At 39.5% G+C, this 19323-nt stretch overlaps 1 long non-coding RNA gene across 1 annotated transcript in view; it reads right to left on the bottom strand.

Moving 5' to 3' along the window:
- LOC119266044 overlaps nt 1-18913 on the bottom strand; it is a 33789-nt gene extending 14876 nt beyond the window's left edge. Inside the window, exon 1 of the long non-coding RNA XR_005131829.1 lies at nt 18863-18913. This is a non-coding gene — a long non-coding RNA (uncharacterized LOC119266044). The remainder of the gene's footprint in view (nt 1-18862) is intronic.
- Nucleotides 18914-19323: the final 410 nt, after the last annotated feature.

Raw genomic sequence — 19323 nt, 5'->3', positions numbered from 1 at the left:
TCTACTACTACTACGACGACAGTAACAACCGCTATTTCTACTACTACTACGACGACAGTAACAACCGCAATGTCCACTACCACTACTACTACACACAGACCAGTGCTCCAGTCGTGATCACAGTTACAGGTTCGTCTGTTTTCTTGCCACAAATTTGACTTTAGAATAAATAGAGGAGGCATTTCCTGTAATTTCATGTTCACTTATCCCATTATTCAATAACTATTTTCAAAACTCATCTTCTGATTTCATATTTAAGTTCCAAAAGTTTCTAAATTATTCGTCCTGTTTTTACAGCGAGACCAAAAGCTACAGTGACAATACACCCAGCTGATCCTGTGTTCATCGGAGAGACAGTCACTCTCACGTGTGATATAGGAAGTGGACATCATTGGCAGTATGACTGGGTTAAGGATAGTAAACCTCTCAGTGAAGCTCAACAGAGGAAGGAATACACCATTTCTAATGTTGCTGAGTCTCATAGAGGAGTTTATACCTGTAAAAGAAGACGGTCAACAGAGCCGCGTTACTCAGAGACCAGTGATGCTGTTACACTGACTGTATCAGGTGAGTAACGTCTCAGTCACAAAGTCTTTCTGCTGTTATTACTTTGAAACACTGAACTGCTTTTGATGCTCTGCTTCTAAATGTTACACCTGCAGTTTATTCACAAGACAGTAAATTGTTTGTGTATAACTGACAGCATCTTTCACACCAAACGCGTTTTTTCAGACATCAAAAGTATTTCACCGCATAACTTTAAACATAGATGAAGCTACAGACACGAAACACATATCAGACCATTCAGCAGACGCAGCTCAAACCAACTAGCGTGACGTCATCAAGCGGAGATGTCAGCATCAGTATGTAATTTGGCTGGAATATCACCCAAAGTCTCGATATTATCGCTCTGCTTTTTGCCCTTCATATTCCATCAATGGGTTAAAACAGTGACATGATTCACAATCAGATCACTCATCAGACTCTGCTTCACCATCCAGAGTGATTTCATCCACCTGTGACCATCCAGCCAGACATCCAGCTCCAAAATCAGCCACAGCCCACTCTCTACTGCTCTATTACACCTCTGCTTTTAGGTTATAAACAAACAGCGATGATTCACACACCAGAGCACTCAGAGGAACCAGCCATCACTCGCCAGAGTCAGAGAAACCAGCTCTAACATCACACAACCCAGAAATACAGCACAAACTCCACCACAACCACTGTAAAACCTGCTATCAGCTCTCTGCTTTAGCCTTCATTTGGCAACAAAAGGGTTAAAACAGTGATGCAGTTCTTACATCAGGCTGACCATCATGGCTCTGTGGAGATTTCAGACAGTAATCCAGTTCAGAAATACATCGTCCAGTGAAATCCACCTTCAAAACCACAGATAAATAATGAAAAGATAATAAGGGTGAAAATATTGTTTAAAACTTGATATGAAGCTCTGTCATTCAGTTTACATTGATGTTGAGTTTTAAAAATATCTGATATTAAATATGAAACTTCATTAAAAATAAAGCCTGTCTTGCTGTGTATCAGAGTTTAGCACTCAGCTTGAAGCCCAGAGGACAATAAATCAATAAAAACATGGCTGATTTATGCTAATGTTTATTTTACTCATAATAACCAACAGAATGAACCACCATCAAAAGCCTATTCTAAATAAAAAGCTATTTTACCTGGAGTATTTTCAGTCTGTCTTCAGCTGTTTCCATCATACAGACACACTTTATAACTGCACATGTATTTGAGACCTGCTGGAGTCCTACCAGCTCCCTCTTGTGAGGAGAATCTTCAGCCTGATAACCACCAGTGAGTGTGAATTAGATACAAACCAGTCCCTTGAGGTGCTTTTCATCCTAGAAAACAGCGCCAGCAGTGTGTGGGATGTAGATTTACTCCGAGAAGTTTCCTTTAAAAATCATCCAGAATTAAAATGAAGGTTTAAATTGAACTTTTCTGTTTAAAACAGGTTTAAAGTTCATGCAAATGAATTAACAGATAAACCAGTAATGTTACTGGTAATAAAGGTCCATGAAAAATTGTTTAATGTGTAAATAATCATTCATTCATACACATAATACATCTTGAATATTCATAAAGTAAACGTGTCATTAATTCTTTAATGCAGGAGCAATTTATTAATTCATGTAGTAATTAAAGTACCAATATCATCAGTTAAAAGTTTTCATGATGTTCATAGGGTCTTCATGATGTTCATAGGGTCTTCATGACGTTCATAGGGTCTTCATGATGGTCAGGAGCTAAATAGAAAGACTGAATGCTGAGTCACCGCCTCACAGAGGGCTCAGTTATATATTCAGCTTTACTAAAGCATCACTTCTTCATGGGTTCATGTTTGTGGCCCTCAAAGTAAAGTGGTGAAATATTGCTTCCTTATCACTGTGAACGATGAAATAACGGACGAAAGCCGTTCATTAAGATTTTTTAAATTGTCTTTACAGTCTGTCAACTTTCTGTGGCGCTCACCAAGTGGGAGCACAACCCACTACTTTAATTTCAAGCGCTCTGCTGTTGCACCCCTTATACTTTAAACTGAAGGGCTCACAGAACCAAGATGAGACGGATGCAGCAGAAGGGCTTTTATTTTCTCTATGGCTTAAACAGAAACACTGTCTCTGTAACAAGACTAAAAAATACAATTTATTATTTCTAATCTCAATTTACAAATACTATTTAAAATTTACACAACAGCGACTTTAAAAGTTGGCTAAAGTCAACGAGCATGAGATAACGCCGTTACCCTGAGGCAGGCAGCCGTTCCCCAAAAAAGGAAAATGCAGGCACGATTAACTCCAGCGTCTCATGAAGAGAGCACTGCCCTCGGCCTCATGGTGCACTGCCACCCCACATTAAACCCAATAAGACAAATCAAAAACCAAAAATTTAAATAAATGAATAATTAAATCAAAACATACAGCAAGGAAAGAAAATCTCAACCTAATATGAAAAGCAGATTTACACCCAAACGAAACCACAAGGAGGGGTGGGATTCGTCTCCCAGGGTGACCTGAAACCACTAAGACCCTTAACCACCCAGGACCACACCACCCAACCATCAGGGACCTCCACATTACAGCCTTACTGCGTAGTTTAGGCACCAGGCTGAATAAAAGCTCGTCGGAGCAAACACTACAGCAGATGTCCAGTCCCTAAACAGTATAAGAGAAAGCAGCACCAACATAGTATTAAAACACGAGAAAACAGGAAAACAGTGGCTATTATCCCCCCACAGGCACCAGCACCCTGCAGAGCACAGACAGGCACACGACTATTCAAACCAGCCTGTTTTTAAAGCCAACATCCCCTTAAACTGGACCAGCTCGACCTGGACAATCACGGTGTTAGTCCACTTAACACTGAGCTCTTCAGCTCCTGCTAGACCCCTGAATCCTGCTAGACCCCTGAATCCTGCTAGACCCCTGCTAGACCCCTAAATCCTGCTAGACCCCTGAATGCGGCTCCAGCTGTAAAACCCATGTCCGGGTGTTTAAGGCTGGTTTAGGCGAGTCTGGGTGGAGGTGAGAGTTGGAGCTCCTACCTGCTCGTTAGGGGCTTCACGGGCGGAGCTTCACTGCTGAACCTCCCGACCTGCTCTATGATCACGGACGCCGCTTGGGCCGCTCTGGAAATCGTCCTCACTCACGTGATTTGCAGCGTCCACGACCCGCGTCACGACTTTCTTCCATCTTAACTCGGCAGCCCCGACGCGGACTGCTGACTACGACCGGCAGAAGACCAGACGAGACTAAACGATACTGTGGCGAACTATCGCGGGACTGAAACACACCTGGAGCACGAGGATGACCGCCTCCAGGGGCTGCTTTCAAATTAAAAGTCCCCATCTTACCCTTAACCCTGCTGGCTACAGCTAGTAACCTGCATATATGTACAGAAAGATGCAGAAAGCACAGTAACTTGTTTTCAGGCTGTTAAAAGTTATATATCCGAGTATTTCAATACTACATGATCAAAGCATAAACTTTCAACAACGAGACGGTTTTACATTTTATATGTTCAAATGTTTAACACATTTTCTGTTATATCCATAAAAATTTACTGACAAACCAGTATATTCAGTACTCCTACCTTCCGTTGTTACCTGCAGACAGGTACTTACACTCAGTGGCCATTTTATCAGAAACACTTACCATATAGGTAAACATTAAAGGAGCGTATAAACTGGACAGAGACTGATGGGCTACAGTCGGTCAGTGTAGACCTACAAATGCACCTTTATGTAGGTGTTACTGATAAAATGTCCAGTGAGTGGCCACTCAGTTTACACAGCAGGCGTAACTAATTACTAGTCTACTATGATCACTATTAACACAGTAGATGTGTTTGAAATATTTCTAAAGCATTTCATTTTTACTGCAAGCAGAATATAAACCAGTTGTGATGGTGTTTCAGAGCCGTGTCTACAGTGGAGACTCTGTCACTCAGAGCTGTGGATCAGGCAGAGTAAACCAAACACAGCTGATACGTTTCAGCTTCTTTGTGCAGAAAGACAGACGTCAGCAGTTAATTTACAGAATAATTCTGCTGTAAACTGTAGAGAACTGCTGCACATTTACAGCAGAAACACTGCAGTGATCTACTGTCCTCCTTAAAGCAGTAGACTGCAGTAAAGAGTGATGCAGTAATTAGCTGTGATTTGCTGATTATATTGTGAGAGTCTGCCTGTCTCTGAACGTTGTGGTGATAGAGGACAGAGCTTCCCATCATTCCTTGCAGTTTTTGTGACTGTGATTTTTGTCTTAACATGTAATTCTTACTGTAAATATACGTCTGAATGCAGTTTACATGTTCTGGTATTCTAGTCATGGTGGTGTTTTGTGTTTCAGTAACTGGACCAGCCTGTAAAGTTATAATACAGTATGGACGCCATAAATAAACAGAAGTTATTGTTATTTCACACTAAACCGTTTTAACATGAAGAGTCAGTGCAGCTCCTGCTTTGAACTCCCGGCCACTATAAAGATGTAGAGTTCTGCTCTGCTGAGCTGCTGTGTTATTCTAGTGTAAAACAAGCTTTAGTCTGATAAATCATCAGAGCTCAGAGCTCAGAGCGGGGTGGGATACTATGCTAGCTGACAACATGGATCAGAACAGATTTAGATGAGAACATGTTTGCAGAACAAATTAGTGAGCACTATAGACCAGGTTTGATCAGCAGGGCGTGGCTGTTTTTCCCCTCACCTTTCAGAGACCTGGTGAAAACTATTTCCCTTGATTCCTGATGGGTAAGGGACAAAACAGCTGCTGCTGCTGGTTAAACGTGTTAGCCAGTTCTTTATCATACCTTACCTGTCTAGTGCACCTCAGAAGTAGAAAAAACTGTGGATGAAACTTCAGCAACTCTTTTTTGTCGTCTTCCCCTTCAGGGCTGTCTGTATTTTTATATGTAAGGTGTGTTTAGTGGCTTCTGTCAGAGGTTTGGACATTTTTCTGTTCTTAAAGCTTTCTGTGTGTTACTTTAGCATGGTGTTCAATCTTTAACTGAACTCTGGGAAAAGTGGATTTGTGACAACAAACTGATTTGTTTGGTAGATAAATTGAGTGTTTAGGGTGGGAGTTTAGTCTGAACTGTGTGCTTCATCTCCAACAGCAGAAAAGCCTAAACCTGAACTCACATCAAGCCATAAAGGAGCTGCACTGATAGGAAATCCAGTGGTTCTGTACTGTAAGCTGGATCAGTCTGCTGGATGGAGGTTTTACTGGTCCAAACACACACAGAGCCCTGAGACTGAGACCAAGACTGAAACACACTCCTACACCATCAGCTCAGTCAGCGTCTCTGATGGAGGACAGTACTGGTGCAGAGCTGGGAGAGGAACCCCAGTCTACTACACTCACTACAGTGATGCTCTCTGGATAAACGTCACTGGTGAGTAGAAAACTTTCTGCTACTGATCTGGTGCTAAACATGGACTATAACCTGGATGCAGACAGCAAAGGTTTAATATACAGAGCTTCATGATCAGTTCAGCTTTAACATTTAAAAGTTTTATTAAGGCTGTGTGGGAACTTCAGATCAAGCCTGCTGTGTGAACAGGAATGTATAAAGTGTCTCATGGCTAGTTTTGGTTTGTCTGACTCGCTGCCTAAAAGGAGAATTATACTATATATTTTTATATTATTCTGATTCTGGCGTAATTTAATCATTCAGATGTGAACAGAGTCAGAATGTTTTGATGTGGAATGATGCATTAGAGAAAAACTTAATCACTTATTATGTCTTTACAGTGGTGGTGACGGGAACCAGCGGTCAGAATTACAACAGTTTAATGTTCTGTCCTAAACCACCAGTGAAGCTACACATGTTTTAATGTAATGTTGACAGTGATATAGTGGTAAATATGAACTATGAACAGCCTGCGTGTACAATCACAATCAAAATGATTATTATTATTCAGCCCCTTTACAAATTAGGTTTATTAGAAAAAAATACGTTTCAGCTGTTTGCAAAAAACCAAACAAGAACAATTTAAATAACTAGATAATTAGATAGATAAGTTAGATAATTGGAAAAAAACCTGCCCAGAAAGATAAATCGTCTCTGAAACTCTGTTACCCGTGTGTTGTGGGGTTTACACCTGCCTTACCCTCTTTATTTAATACTGTCCCAAAGTTTTATGCACCTAAAGCAACCTATTTAAAACATTACATTCATTTGGGCAGTAGCTGTGTTTTTGCTTATGAAACAGCGACATTAGAATAAATACAAATAAACATTAATTCATTACAAGAAATCTTTGTTTTAAAAAAGTATTTGGTGCATTATACACAACGGTTTGCCTTACGTCCTCCAGCCATCGCGTAGGTTTGTTTGGAGAAGTTTGGAAATGGTTAAATAAAAACACAATCAGACATAAAATGACTTCTTATTGTATTAACATTATTGGTTCTTGTTATGAGGCTTTTCTGAGTAAATAAATGCTTACTGCCCAATTAAATAGCATTTCAAATATATTTTATAATTCAGGGGCCTAAGGTTTGCACAATTCTGTACATCAGTAGAGAGAGAGAGAGAGAGAGAGAGAGGGAGAGAGAGAGAGGGGGGGTACATCCATCCATCCATCCATCCATCCATCCATTTTCTAAGCCGCTTCTCCGTCAGGGTCGTGGGGGGGTGCTGTGGGGGAGGGTACAGTCAAATGCAAATTATGCTTTGATGATGAAAGTTAACAATAAGTTAAGATCCTCTACAGAGAACAAAGTTCTGCACATTTAAAGCAGAGAAAACGTGGCTTGTGCAAAAGAAAAAAGGCAAATTTTATATTTTGTTTTTTAATTTTATTTCCTCTAACAGTTTAAATTCAGCAGATAAATAGAATCGGTGCACTAAGATTTCAGGACATATGCCATATTTATGTGTCCTCTGTAGAGGATGTGTTCACTTATTTTCACTTAGAAAATCAACCAAACAAAGTATCATAACTGAGGTTATTAATGCCATTATGCTCCACCCACTGGAGTCACTGTGCATTATGTGTGAGGCTGAAACACTGCAGGAATGAAATGATCAGACTGTGCTGTAGGGATGAGAAGATCCCTGTAAAGAACTGAACTGAAAGACTGAAAATTTGTTAGCCTGTTAGTTTGTTGTGTCTCTCTAGCCCTTTAAGTTCCATTAGGACTCATTTACATGGAAACTGTGAGGTTAATCTGCTGTTTAATGGACTCATAAGGCTTAATGAATCATTTACTGTGCGTTAAACATGTTAGTTAGATGAATGAACCAATAGAAATTGTCCAAAATTACCTTGTAATAAAGTTATGACTTGTTACATTAAAGTACACAGAAATATGAGATTTGGTTACTGCAGAGACATTTGATGCATTTGTGCTAGTAATTTATTTATTTATGTATTTTTGGCAGTTTGTTTTGTGTATATATTGATGCTAGAGTCTGTATTTTACAGGTACGACCCGTTCAGACTCTCTGACAGTCAGTCCCAGTAGAGCTCAACATTTTAGTGCTGACTCTCTCTCACTGAGCTGTGAGGGTCAGAGTGACTCTACTGGATGGAGAGTGAGACGATACACACACAGTGAGAAGGTGTCAGATTGTTCATCAGGCCTGGGATCAGTTACAGGATCTACATGCAACATCAGCTCCCTCAGCACATCCCACACTGGAGTGTACTGGTGTGAGTCTGAATCTGGAGAGAGCAGCAATCCTGTCAACATCACAGTGACCAGTGAGTCTGTATTATTTCATCAGCATCACTTTTGTACAAACCTCAATGTTTGTGTCACATGTGGTCATATTGTCAAAGAAAACTGAGAGTTAATGGAGTATTATAAATATTCAATAGGCTTAAAAGTCAAATAGTAAATAAAGATTTTCAATATGCAAACAAGCATTTCTTCATCATTATTCATGTTTTATAAGAACCATGAGAGATCTGAGCTCTGTTCTCCACTAGAGGGCAGTGAAGAGCCAGCATCTTTTGTTTTGGTCAGAGTTTGTTATCTTTTTAGTCCAATGAAGGAAGCAGAGAAAGACCACTAAAGCTGGTTAAAGACTACAGCACACTCTACCAGAAGCTCGGCACTGCCTGGGGAGCAGATGTAGCAAAGCGCAGCTCATATAGATTTGTTAGAGTAAAACTTTCAACATCGTTTAGGTTTGGAATCAGTTAAATAAAGTTTCACACACTTGCTGTTTTCCAGCTAAAAGGTTCAACAAATCAACACATTTGTCTGTTTATCTTAAAGACTTTACAGCCACATCTTTCCCATTGTAAAGTTCAAGCCACTTACTGTGGATTGGTGGTCTGGGTTTAATATGGTACGGTAATAGAAAGATGCTGAGTGGTGTCACTGTCTGTGGTTACTGTCTCCTGGCGTGTCCAGCGTACGGCAGCCTTGGGGGGATTACACTGGACACATTTTTTTCAGATTGGGGTAAAACCATTGTGCACGCTGTTTTGATGCTCTGCTGTCTGTGTTAAGTATGGCTGTCTTTTGTACAGAGCACTCCAGGTGCTAAACTCAAAGCAGCCAGCTAGTCTATGTCACAGGTGTATTTTCTGTGCTGACCAGTCAGATCAAAAGGAAGGCGGTCCTTCAGTAATGACTGTAGTCACTGAGTACCCAGAACTGTATGATCAAACTTAGTGTGACCATAAATAAACAGATCACAGTATAGTTTAGTTTATTTCTGGTAGCACCACACTTGCTAGTTAATGAAAATCACAGAACTTTCTGCCTCTACATATCGAAACAATATTTAGCACAACTTACTGACAGTTATGACGCTGCTGTCACTTAGTAACAGGCAGACGCACCCAGAATACCAAATCTGATTGAAGTGCCCGACCCCGGACTATACACAATGTTTTATCAGCTGCCATTGTAATCGGCCCTTTAATCAGCCTAGTATGTAAAATACCCTTCTTGTGTGTGTCTCCTTCCCCTGTTGCCCCCTGTGCACTTCTATTTACACTTATCCTTCAATACGTAGAAGCATGCTGCTCTAGTGAATGAATTTAATTGGGTTTTTGAATGCCCTCTATTCTAAATACATATGAATATAAACCAAACTTGAATATTGAATGAGGCCATTGATGAGTTGGACATTGTTTTCACACAAATGAAATACATTACATCAGCCTAAGTACTTATACACATTAAATATATTGATGTAATGTATTATAATAATGTGGATGTTCACATTTGAATCAAGTAAATTTAAAGCAACCTTTAAGCAACTTTTTTCAGTTTAAAGGCCATCCAGATGGAAGTAAAATGACAGAGTAGTACCAGTAAAAGAGGAAGTTACTCCAGGACTAAACTACTGAAAACCTTTTTCTACTGAACATTTTACTATGTGAAAATACATAAAGAATTTGTATCAATCCCACATTTACATATTTAGATCTGTCAGTACAGAGATCTCTGAGTTATAGTTCCTGTATTCTCTACAAATTCTTTCTTCAGTGTTGTTCTTACTCTGTCCTGCAGATGGTGCTGTGATTCTGGACAGTCCTGTTCATCCTGTGACTGAGGGAGATCCTCTGACTCTGCGCTGTTTATATCGTGACCCAAAGCCCTCAAACCTCACAGCTGAGTTCTATAAGAATGGATCACTCCTCCAGACTCAGACTACAGGAGAGATGACCATCCGTACTGTCTCAAAGTCAGATGAAGGTCTCTACCACTGTAAACACCCAGAGAAAGGAGAGTCTCCACAGAGCTGGATCTCAGTCAGAGGTTTGCTGATTTTAACAGAAAGCATTTCAGTTTTTTATTTGTATTTTATTTATTTTTATTATTTTATAATATTATCTGTCCAACGCTTACAACACTGCAGTTATTTCATTGTTTCAGGAGCTTCGTTCTCCGTCTTCAGTCTGCTCAGTAGTTTAATGGCAGTGTCTCCGTATCTGCTGGTGACCATCGTGCTGGGGGTCAAATGCTACAGAGCTCAAGGTGAGAACTCACAGTCTTCCTGTGGGTCACTTATAACAAACACACTCAGATGGACTTTTCTATATTAGCTAATATTCCCTATTAATATATGAACTTGAGCTTTGACTCATTAGTAATGTCCATCACTGTGTATTTCACAGCTAGACCTGATGAGGAGAACAAGCAGTGACAGAAGCTGGAGCATGATGATGAGTGTCATGAGTTTTACATTAGAATTATTCAACTGTGTGTTTTAAACCTCTTTCTCTCTTATTCACAGTAAATCAGGTTCATGCTTAATGAATATTTTTGCACATCTTCATTTGTTTGTCACTATTAATATTTTTATTTTTCAATTCTGTCTTTATAAACAGTTGATACTGGCTTGCTTAAGCACAGAATATTTTATTGTTATAGTGTAATAAACATTGTACTTTCATCATAAATATGCAAGAGTAGTGTTGATGTAGTTTAATTTATCTCCTTTTAAAATATAATCACATTGGAACAGTTTGCATGTTTTATCTAAGCTAAGAGTTTATTCATTTATTAAGATGTATTTTTCTTTTATAATTGTTTTTGTAGTTGTTGTTGTGGTATTTTGTCATCTGTAGTATCTTTTTTCAATCTCCTTTTGTTTGAAGGCTTCATCACATAACTGAAGTGTGATTCTATAACATTTGCTTTTGATTTTTAATAAATTTTAATAATAACAGCAGAATTATTGTTGTTCTTTCTACTCTATTGAAGTATCTACTCCAAATGTATGAGGCCTGATATTAAATATGTTTAGGATCCTTATTTTGGTAGTAGTACCTACCACTCAGAACCTGTATGGGCATTTCATATGTTCTCAAATGGTGTTGCCTCTGTCTGGCGTCCCCATTTTTAAAAATGATTTATTATATATGTGTTTAGGTTGTATGTTTGGTTTCTGAGAGTTTTTTTCTCCTATATTGTTACTGTACTGGTGCTAATGCTGCTTCTTTATTTATTTACTGATGAGCTCATCAACTGTTGAAGACACATTCGCATAGCTCACTTTCACTTTTAGTACCGAAGCTTCGTTTCTGTGGTCAGTGTTGCTGTGAAACGAGGCTCCTGCTGTTTGAATCTCTGTGATGAAATAAACATCAGACAAGCTTTGAGATATTTTCCCCACCGTTCAGGTGAAGCGTTATGCTGTTTTGGATCTTCTTTTATGGCTAAACTGTGTCAGTGTGGTGGTCGCAGAGTCACTGATAAACTAATGCAGCATCTGAGATTGAAGTGTGTATTGGGTCGATTTCAGAGAGTACCAGTAAAAGTACCAGTGAGCTTTTTTAAGTTTTAAGTTCAGAAATAGTTGACTGTGTGGAGATGTAGCTCATCATAAGCAGAAACACTAATTTAATTACATACTGAGGCTATTTATTCAGCTACTACAGGGATTTCAATGCAAACTGCCTAAGCTATTCTTAAGTTATAGTTGGTATGGGTACCACTTTAAAACAAGTGTTGATGAATGGTTGAAAATTTGTTCATTAATGATTATTAATTAGGTTTTAAAGACCTTAAAATCAATAATGAGCAGTTAAAACACGAATAAAAAGGGCAACAATGACCTGTTTGCTTAATGTTTAACCCGCAATCATTTATATTTTTAAACAGATGTTTATTGTTACTGATCTTATTTAGTCTTCTCCATCACATTTATTGATGTGTTATAAATGCTTATACATTATATTTAAAGTACTTATGACTAAACTAATAACCACTAATAAAACTAATATTAAATCACGAGTAATTGCTTTATAAGGGCATTCTTATTCTAAAGTGGTACTGAAGGATGTAATTAAACTTTGGGCCCACCAGTTAATCACTTAGCCGATACTGCTAGGCTAGTTAGTCCTGTAGTGGAAACTGCAAGGCTAGTTAGCGCTAGCACCTGTAATCCTAAAAGGTGGTGTAGTTTGTTCAACAACCAAGTTTATCTAATTGAATTCAGAACCATCAGCCAACTGTGTTTGCACACTGTGGATTTAGACCTTCACATTTAACCCATCCATGTGGTGAAATACACACATACATGCACACTAGTGAACAGACACATTAGAGGGCAGTGAGCACACTTGCCTGGAGCGGTAGGCAGCCCTATCCAAGGGGCCCGGCGAGCAGTTGTGGGTTAGGTGCCTTGCTCCCATCACAGGGCTGGTTCCCTAACCTCCAGCCCACGACTGTCCCCTAATAAATGTAGGTTAATATAATATAACATTGTGTTCTAAAGTGATGGTGTATATATACACTGATATGTATATGTATGTATGTAGACACCCCAACATTGAACTAATATATTTTAGCTACAATCATTGTAAATCAGTGTATAAAATCAAGTACATAGCCATGATTTTTCATAGAGAAACACTGGCAGTCAGATGGGCTGTACAGTGACTTTAAGCATGGCACTGTCATAGGATGCCAACTTTGCAACTAATTAGCTTGCTGAAATTCTGCGCTGATAGATTTGCTCATCTGTAAGTACTATTATTGAGAAATGGAAGCATCCAGGAGAAAAGTTCAGCCATGAAGTCTGATGGACGAATCTATTTGACGGGTGTCAGGAGAACGCTGTCTTCTGGAAAACAGTCTTTGGAGTCTTAATGACAGGAATCAGTGCAGTAACTGCTGTAATGTGGAGCAGAGTTTATGGTGTGGTTGATAAACAGAACTATGATGTTTGGAATGTGATTGTTCTCTTAACTGTATAACAGTATGAATGAATGTGCTGTGCTATCAGAAGCTCATTAGAAAGATTTGCTGTGGTTCATTTTAAACTGAGGGTCCTCAAACAGCTGTGGACTCCCATTATAGCAAATACATGTAATAGTATATTATAGTACAGGTGCTGAAAAAAAAACTATAAATAACTGGACAATGGCTTCCAGTAAATTACTGTAATTTGAGGCAGGATAGTTCCAGTAAATTATTGTAATTAAGACAAATAATTAATATCACAGTATTTTGTTTTTCAGGGATTCAGTTGAAACATTCAAAGGCCCCAGCAGTGCCACATATAAAAAGACTAGACTGAACTAAATCCAGTTAAACAGGACTAATTACACACTTTCTCGGGAAAATTCAGTTGTTCTCTGTTCTGTAAGCGCTGATAATCTCTGCACAACTGAACTCACAGACATCAACAGATTTTGATGACCAGCGTACTTTAATGTGAAAATGCACGTCTGTAGTTAAAGGTTGCAAGTTGCATGCAACATATTTTCTTTGTGACTTGACAGTTCAAGTGAGGGTCCTGACCACTGAAGAACAGGGGCCAACAAAGTATGCAGAGAAACAGATGGACTACAGTCTGTAATTGTAGAAGTAGAAAGTGAACCTATACAGTAAGTGGAGCTGATAAAATGGACAATAAGGATAGAAACAAGGGGTGTTCATAATGGTATGTCTGATCAGTGTATGCAGATGATGATGGACTCAGGACAAAACACATGATGATGATGGTGATGTTAGTGATGATGATGATGGACATGGGACAACCCACATTATGATAGACAATACATACATTTCGTACCACAATGAGCTCACAAAGGTCCAAAGGAGAGAATAATCTCTATTTTTTGTGATGGAGAAAACTAAACTCTCAATACCAAAACCAAAGATTAGCTCCATTAAGATTTACAGATTATGCTCCTGTGTGCTGTGGAGCATGTTAGTTAACTTTTGTTCTAAGTAGCCAACATTTGAAATTTCATTGTAAGACAAGCTTTGATTAGCTGATGTGTTTTTTGGCCTGAGGGCTTCATCGCAGTTGTTGTCCTCAAGACAGCCACGACTTGGGAAAATCAGGAGATGTGACACATTATCACGGAATAATGACTCAGAAGTTCTCCTTGTTTCATATAGAACAACTTTTGATTCCATTAGAAAACCATTTGCATTTAGAGTCGCCAACTGGGCACCTGTTAAACCATTAAGATCCTTTATATTGTGATATCAACCCATCAAAAAGTCAAAACACATTACAAAACCACTAGGAATCAACAGAACCACGTAATGGCTTCTATGGATTTTTTCAGCTGGGCTCATGGAAGTAAAGTGTGAAGGGTGATTCTGCAAATACGTGTCTGCAGTGAGATGCTGCAGGAGGTACAGTTAAACTATTTGATAATGAAGAAGCAAAATCTATATTGCTGAAACATAGTTGTGACTACTGTTCTAGTAAATGTCACTGTATGACACACGTGATGGCAACAAAAGTGTAACAGAGACATTTGTATGTGAGTTTGTGACTCACAGGGAAAGATCTGATAACAGTGGCCACAGAGCAGTGCTGAAGAAGAAGTTACACTCAAGAAATGACACTAGCAGGTACGTATGGTTCTCTGTGCACTTGTCATCCAGTGAGAGTAGCCTAGAACAAATGTTTCTCAACCCTGGTTCTGGAGGCCCACTGCAATTTTTTGTGTTCTCCTTACTCTTGACACAACCCTGATTTAACTAATCAATTCATCAACAGCCAAATATTGAGTTAAAGTGGCTGCATTAAAGCAGGAAGATCTCTGAAGTGTGCAGGGCGCTGGGCCTCTATGACCATGATTGAGAAACTAATGTTCAGACTGCAAGCGTTCATGGTTTGGTTTTTGTTCTATTTCAGTTTTGTGGGTTTGACCAGTGGAGGAGGTGCTAAAAGGCCTTTTCCTCTGGTTGTCACATTGTTATGCACATATTCACATCAGTCAAACTTCCTGTGGGATGTCCAAAGAAAGAAAAGGACTTGAGTTAAAATAAAGGAAAATCAATAAAATCCCATTCTGCTCCACAGATAAAGTTACATTCACTAACAAATAAAGTCTGGATTCAGATATTCAGCTTTAATCAGCAATCAGTGTGTAATGAACAGAACACACCTAAAACAAAGACACTCACTGTTTTATAATTCTGAGCTGTTGTCTGCAGTACTGTGTACAGCCAGGAGGGGCATTTCAGCACAGCAGGCTCAGGAGGACATGATAAATGTGTCAAAGCCAATTAGTGTTATCACTAATCATCACTAGACAAATCTCAGAATCGCTGTACTGCCCTACAGTAGAGCTGCTTACAGCACTTTTCTCCAAGAATCTCTTCATCATGATGTGTAAAAGTTCCATTAGGACTAATCTGTGTAGGAGAATGATGATTTATCACTACTCAGTGTAGAGAATATAAGAAGCACTGCACTGCAAAATACCTTGAAAAAGTCACAATCGGTGAACACTGGATAAATAGTTCTAACTGTGTTCAGTACTGTATTCATTACATAAAAACATTCAGAATACATTTACAATACATATTGATAAAGCATGTGAAAAACACTCTACTGCTGTCATTTATTTAGTTCAATCTGTTCTTCACTGTTACTGGTTGGCAGTTTTCTTTATGATATGATGTGTTAATATGTTTAATAAAAAATGTAATCAAAATTATCACTAATCTCATCACCTACTTCATTCCATTGCTGCTCCCACAATTCCACTGTTGTCTCATGAACTAAACAATTTGACATATCCCAATAAAAAGGCTTGCAAATTAGACTATAAAGCGAGTAGCTTTGTGATTTTCACTTAATGCCGTATGTTACTTTCCAGGCAACGCAGTCCAGCATAACACCGATGGCAAGTTTATCATTTGTGAACTTGTTCACTACTGAGGAGACTATTAAGTTCCATCATTCCTTAAAAGAGTTTAGTAACACTGAGGTTAACCCCTCAAATGGCCAAGGCGCACCAGCGGGGCCAAAGTTTAATTACACACTAAGAATAGCTCAGCCAGGTTACATTGAAGTCCCTGTTCTTAATGAATAATAAGCTTTAGTATGTAAAAATCCTGGGATTTTAAGGAGTAAATTAATTCTATTAGTCTAGTTACACTGATTTTATAAGTCTATTCAGGCTGTAGCAGAGCTCAGTACCTCTGACATTAATACCTGATGATATCATGACATGCTCAGAAAAGCATATTGTGACACATCATGATTTAATTTATAATGAGAATGATAAATAATGTTTTATTGCCCCGACCTACACACACTTAATTTCTGTAGTCTGAATATGTATTCCAAATACTTCCGTTAGATTGTAATACAGTTACAGTATATTCCATTGCATCCCATCCCTGTGTGTTTGTGAACGATTCTCACAGGCAGTGTCTCATTCCTGCCAAACGAGCAGAGCCATGGAGCTCAGAGGTAGAGGCCCAGAATCCTGTGCTTGCATGTAAAGCATAACCACAAATACAGACACAGAAAAACAGTCCTATCTCATGGGTCACGTAGTCAGTCTATGAATATAATGTCTGAGGCTTTAGAGCAGAGGGAAGTTATTTAGACAGTTGAGGTTTGACTTTTTTGGAAATCAGTGGCAATTACATCTTCAGCTAATGAGGAAATGAAACTCAGTGATGCAACGCTGAAAGCTCTGTGAGAGAGTAGACCTCAAGACAACGAGGTTTTTATTTAGCATTTTACTAAAACGCTGAATTCAGAACAGAATTTCTATATTCTGAATACTGTCTGCACAAAATAAAGACACAGAACTCTCAAGACTAAAGATCAAGCCAGAAATCTCTGCATAATAATTCATTCAGATCTGAATATACACAGTCATGTAAAAGTAATTACGGAAGCAACATTTTACTGTCTCAAGAATATATCAAAGTTAAACAATTTCACATCACAACAAGACCAAGAAAAACTAATTCATTTGTCTTCAGCAGGCCGGTCTGCTGCAATGGTCTCTTTACTGGCCCTCCCAAGTCCACACTCAGACAGCTTCTTCAAAATGCAGCTGCTAGAGGTCTTATGAGTACTAAGAGATCTGAAAACATTACCTCAAATCACTGCACTGGCTATCAGGTGAGTACAGAATGGACTTTAAAGTGTTGTATTTATATAAAAATCACTGAATGGCCTTGGACCAAAAGACATTGCTGATCTACTTGTAGTTTACAAACCCAAAAGACCTCTCTGATCACAGGGGACCAGTCAGTAAGCAGCAACCTGAACCAAACAGGGTGAGGCATCATTCAATCATTATGCTGCCAACTGCTGGAACAAACTCCCAGATGAGGTCAGAAATGTACCTCATGCTTGAACCTCATGCTTGAGGTCACTTAAATCTGACTCATAGGTCTGTCCAAAGGCAAACAGGGGCTCTTCATTCAGGAAAGTTGCACTCTTTGGGTTCAGAGACTGCAGCCCATTCATAATCTCACAGCTTTTCTTTGTAAAACGCCTCTTCAGTTCAGTTATGAGACAATCACCTGATAGAAAAGTGCTCTGGAGATCATCATCATCATCACAGTTTCTCTGGCCTACAGTGCTCATCACCAGTGAGTCAAGACATCTTGAGCTGATTCTAGGATGTCTTTTATATTGTGTTTGTTCACCAATCTTGCATTGCTCAGCCAGCTCCTCAACCTCTTTCCATAATTCCCCAAAGTCCTTTTCATGTCTGTAGTCCTGGAAAGTGTCTGTAAGTGCACCTACTAGCTCCACAGCTCTAGCTAGATCAGGTGTGCTGGACTGGACCAAGAACTTTACACAAGGTCACTAATAGCCCTGTGAGCTGCACATCTATCTGAGAAAGAAGACCCCTCGCCTCAACTCATCTATCGCCACTTCTTTCAAGTCCAAGATCCTGCAACAGTCTGAGAACTGCTGGAAGTCTGTCCCTCAGATTACGGCAGCCCACCTTGAGTCCGACAGTGCCTGTAGCTCCCTAGGCTGCTGCAGTGGGTTCAGCTCTTTCTGAACAGAAAGCCACTTCATACTCACATCAGAGCCAGACACAAAGTCAGAGGAGCTTCCTGAGTGGTTGACTCCTCCTCCTCCTTCAGTGGGGTGGATTACAATTCTGTGATACACAGCGCCACCTACTGCACAGGAGGGGCCTAGCAGTCAACAGGTTTTACCGCTTACAAACTGCACCAGGCGCTTTTCTACAAGACCTGCGGTGCTGTGACATGTCAGTCATCTGGGGGTGGCACCTGGGGGGTCCAATCAGATTTCAGGGGGGGTCCAGTTTATCCTTTTTAATGTAATAAATAAATCTCCAAACAATGTAAACAAACTGTAATTGGACTAACAATCAAAATTAAACTGAATTTCTCTTCCACTTTTATTCACTCACTCACTGGATTGGCTGGATTGATCTCCACAAACTCCACTTTGACTGTAACTGTATCCTCCAGGATGGAATCTGGCAGCTGTACATCACATCATAAACACATGTTCAGAGCAGTTTATGATAAAATATTAATAAAGGCAGTCAAATGCAGAGACACCATGACCCAGTTCAGCATTAGCTGTCTATCATTTACTTTTACCAGTCATGTGGAATTTAACAGTGCTGGTAATATTAGCCACGTTACCACTCACAGTGAAGTAAATTGACCAGGTGTCCCTGTTTTCTGGGGACAGGCCATGAGGACCAATGAGGACTGTGCCCAGAAGCCGAGGAGGTCTGGTTCCGAGCTGTCCCCATGTTCCTGTTTTTAACTGTGAATTAAAAACACACCAGGAAGTCCTAAAACAGACCTGGCAGCAGATCCGGCAGGCAGACATCTCTCGTTGTGGTTGCTATCGACTAACCACAGAAACTTCCGGTTCTAAAATCTGACTGGCTGAGCTGCTTTCAGAGCCGTTGTAAAGTCCTCCATATACGCTCACTCATGACCTGCTCACAATAACGGAGTTCTGTATCACTGCGCCTGCTCATCTTCAGAGCTGACCAAATCAGCTGTAGGTCAAATGTCATCTTTAGTGTCCATTTTCTGTTTCTGCGCAAAGTAATAAGTGAAAACGTTCAAATGGCTTGAGCGTCTCTTACAGCTGTCAAA

This window comes from Pygocentrus nattereri, chromosome 2 (assembly GCF_015220715.1).
Source record: "Pygocentrus nattereri isolate fPygNat1 chromosome 2, fPygNat1.pri, whole genome shotgun sequence".
Lineage (NCBI taxonomy): Eukaryota > Metazoa > Chordata > Actinopteri > Characiformes > Serrasalmidae > Pygocentrus > Pygocentrus nattereri.
Note: the sequence above shows the minus strand (reverse complement) of the source record. Positions and strands in the feature narration are given on the sequence as shown.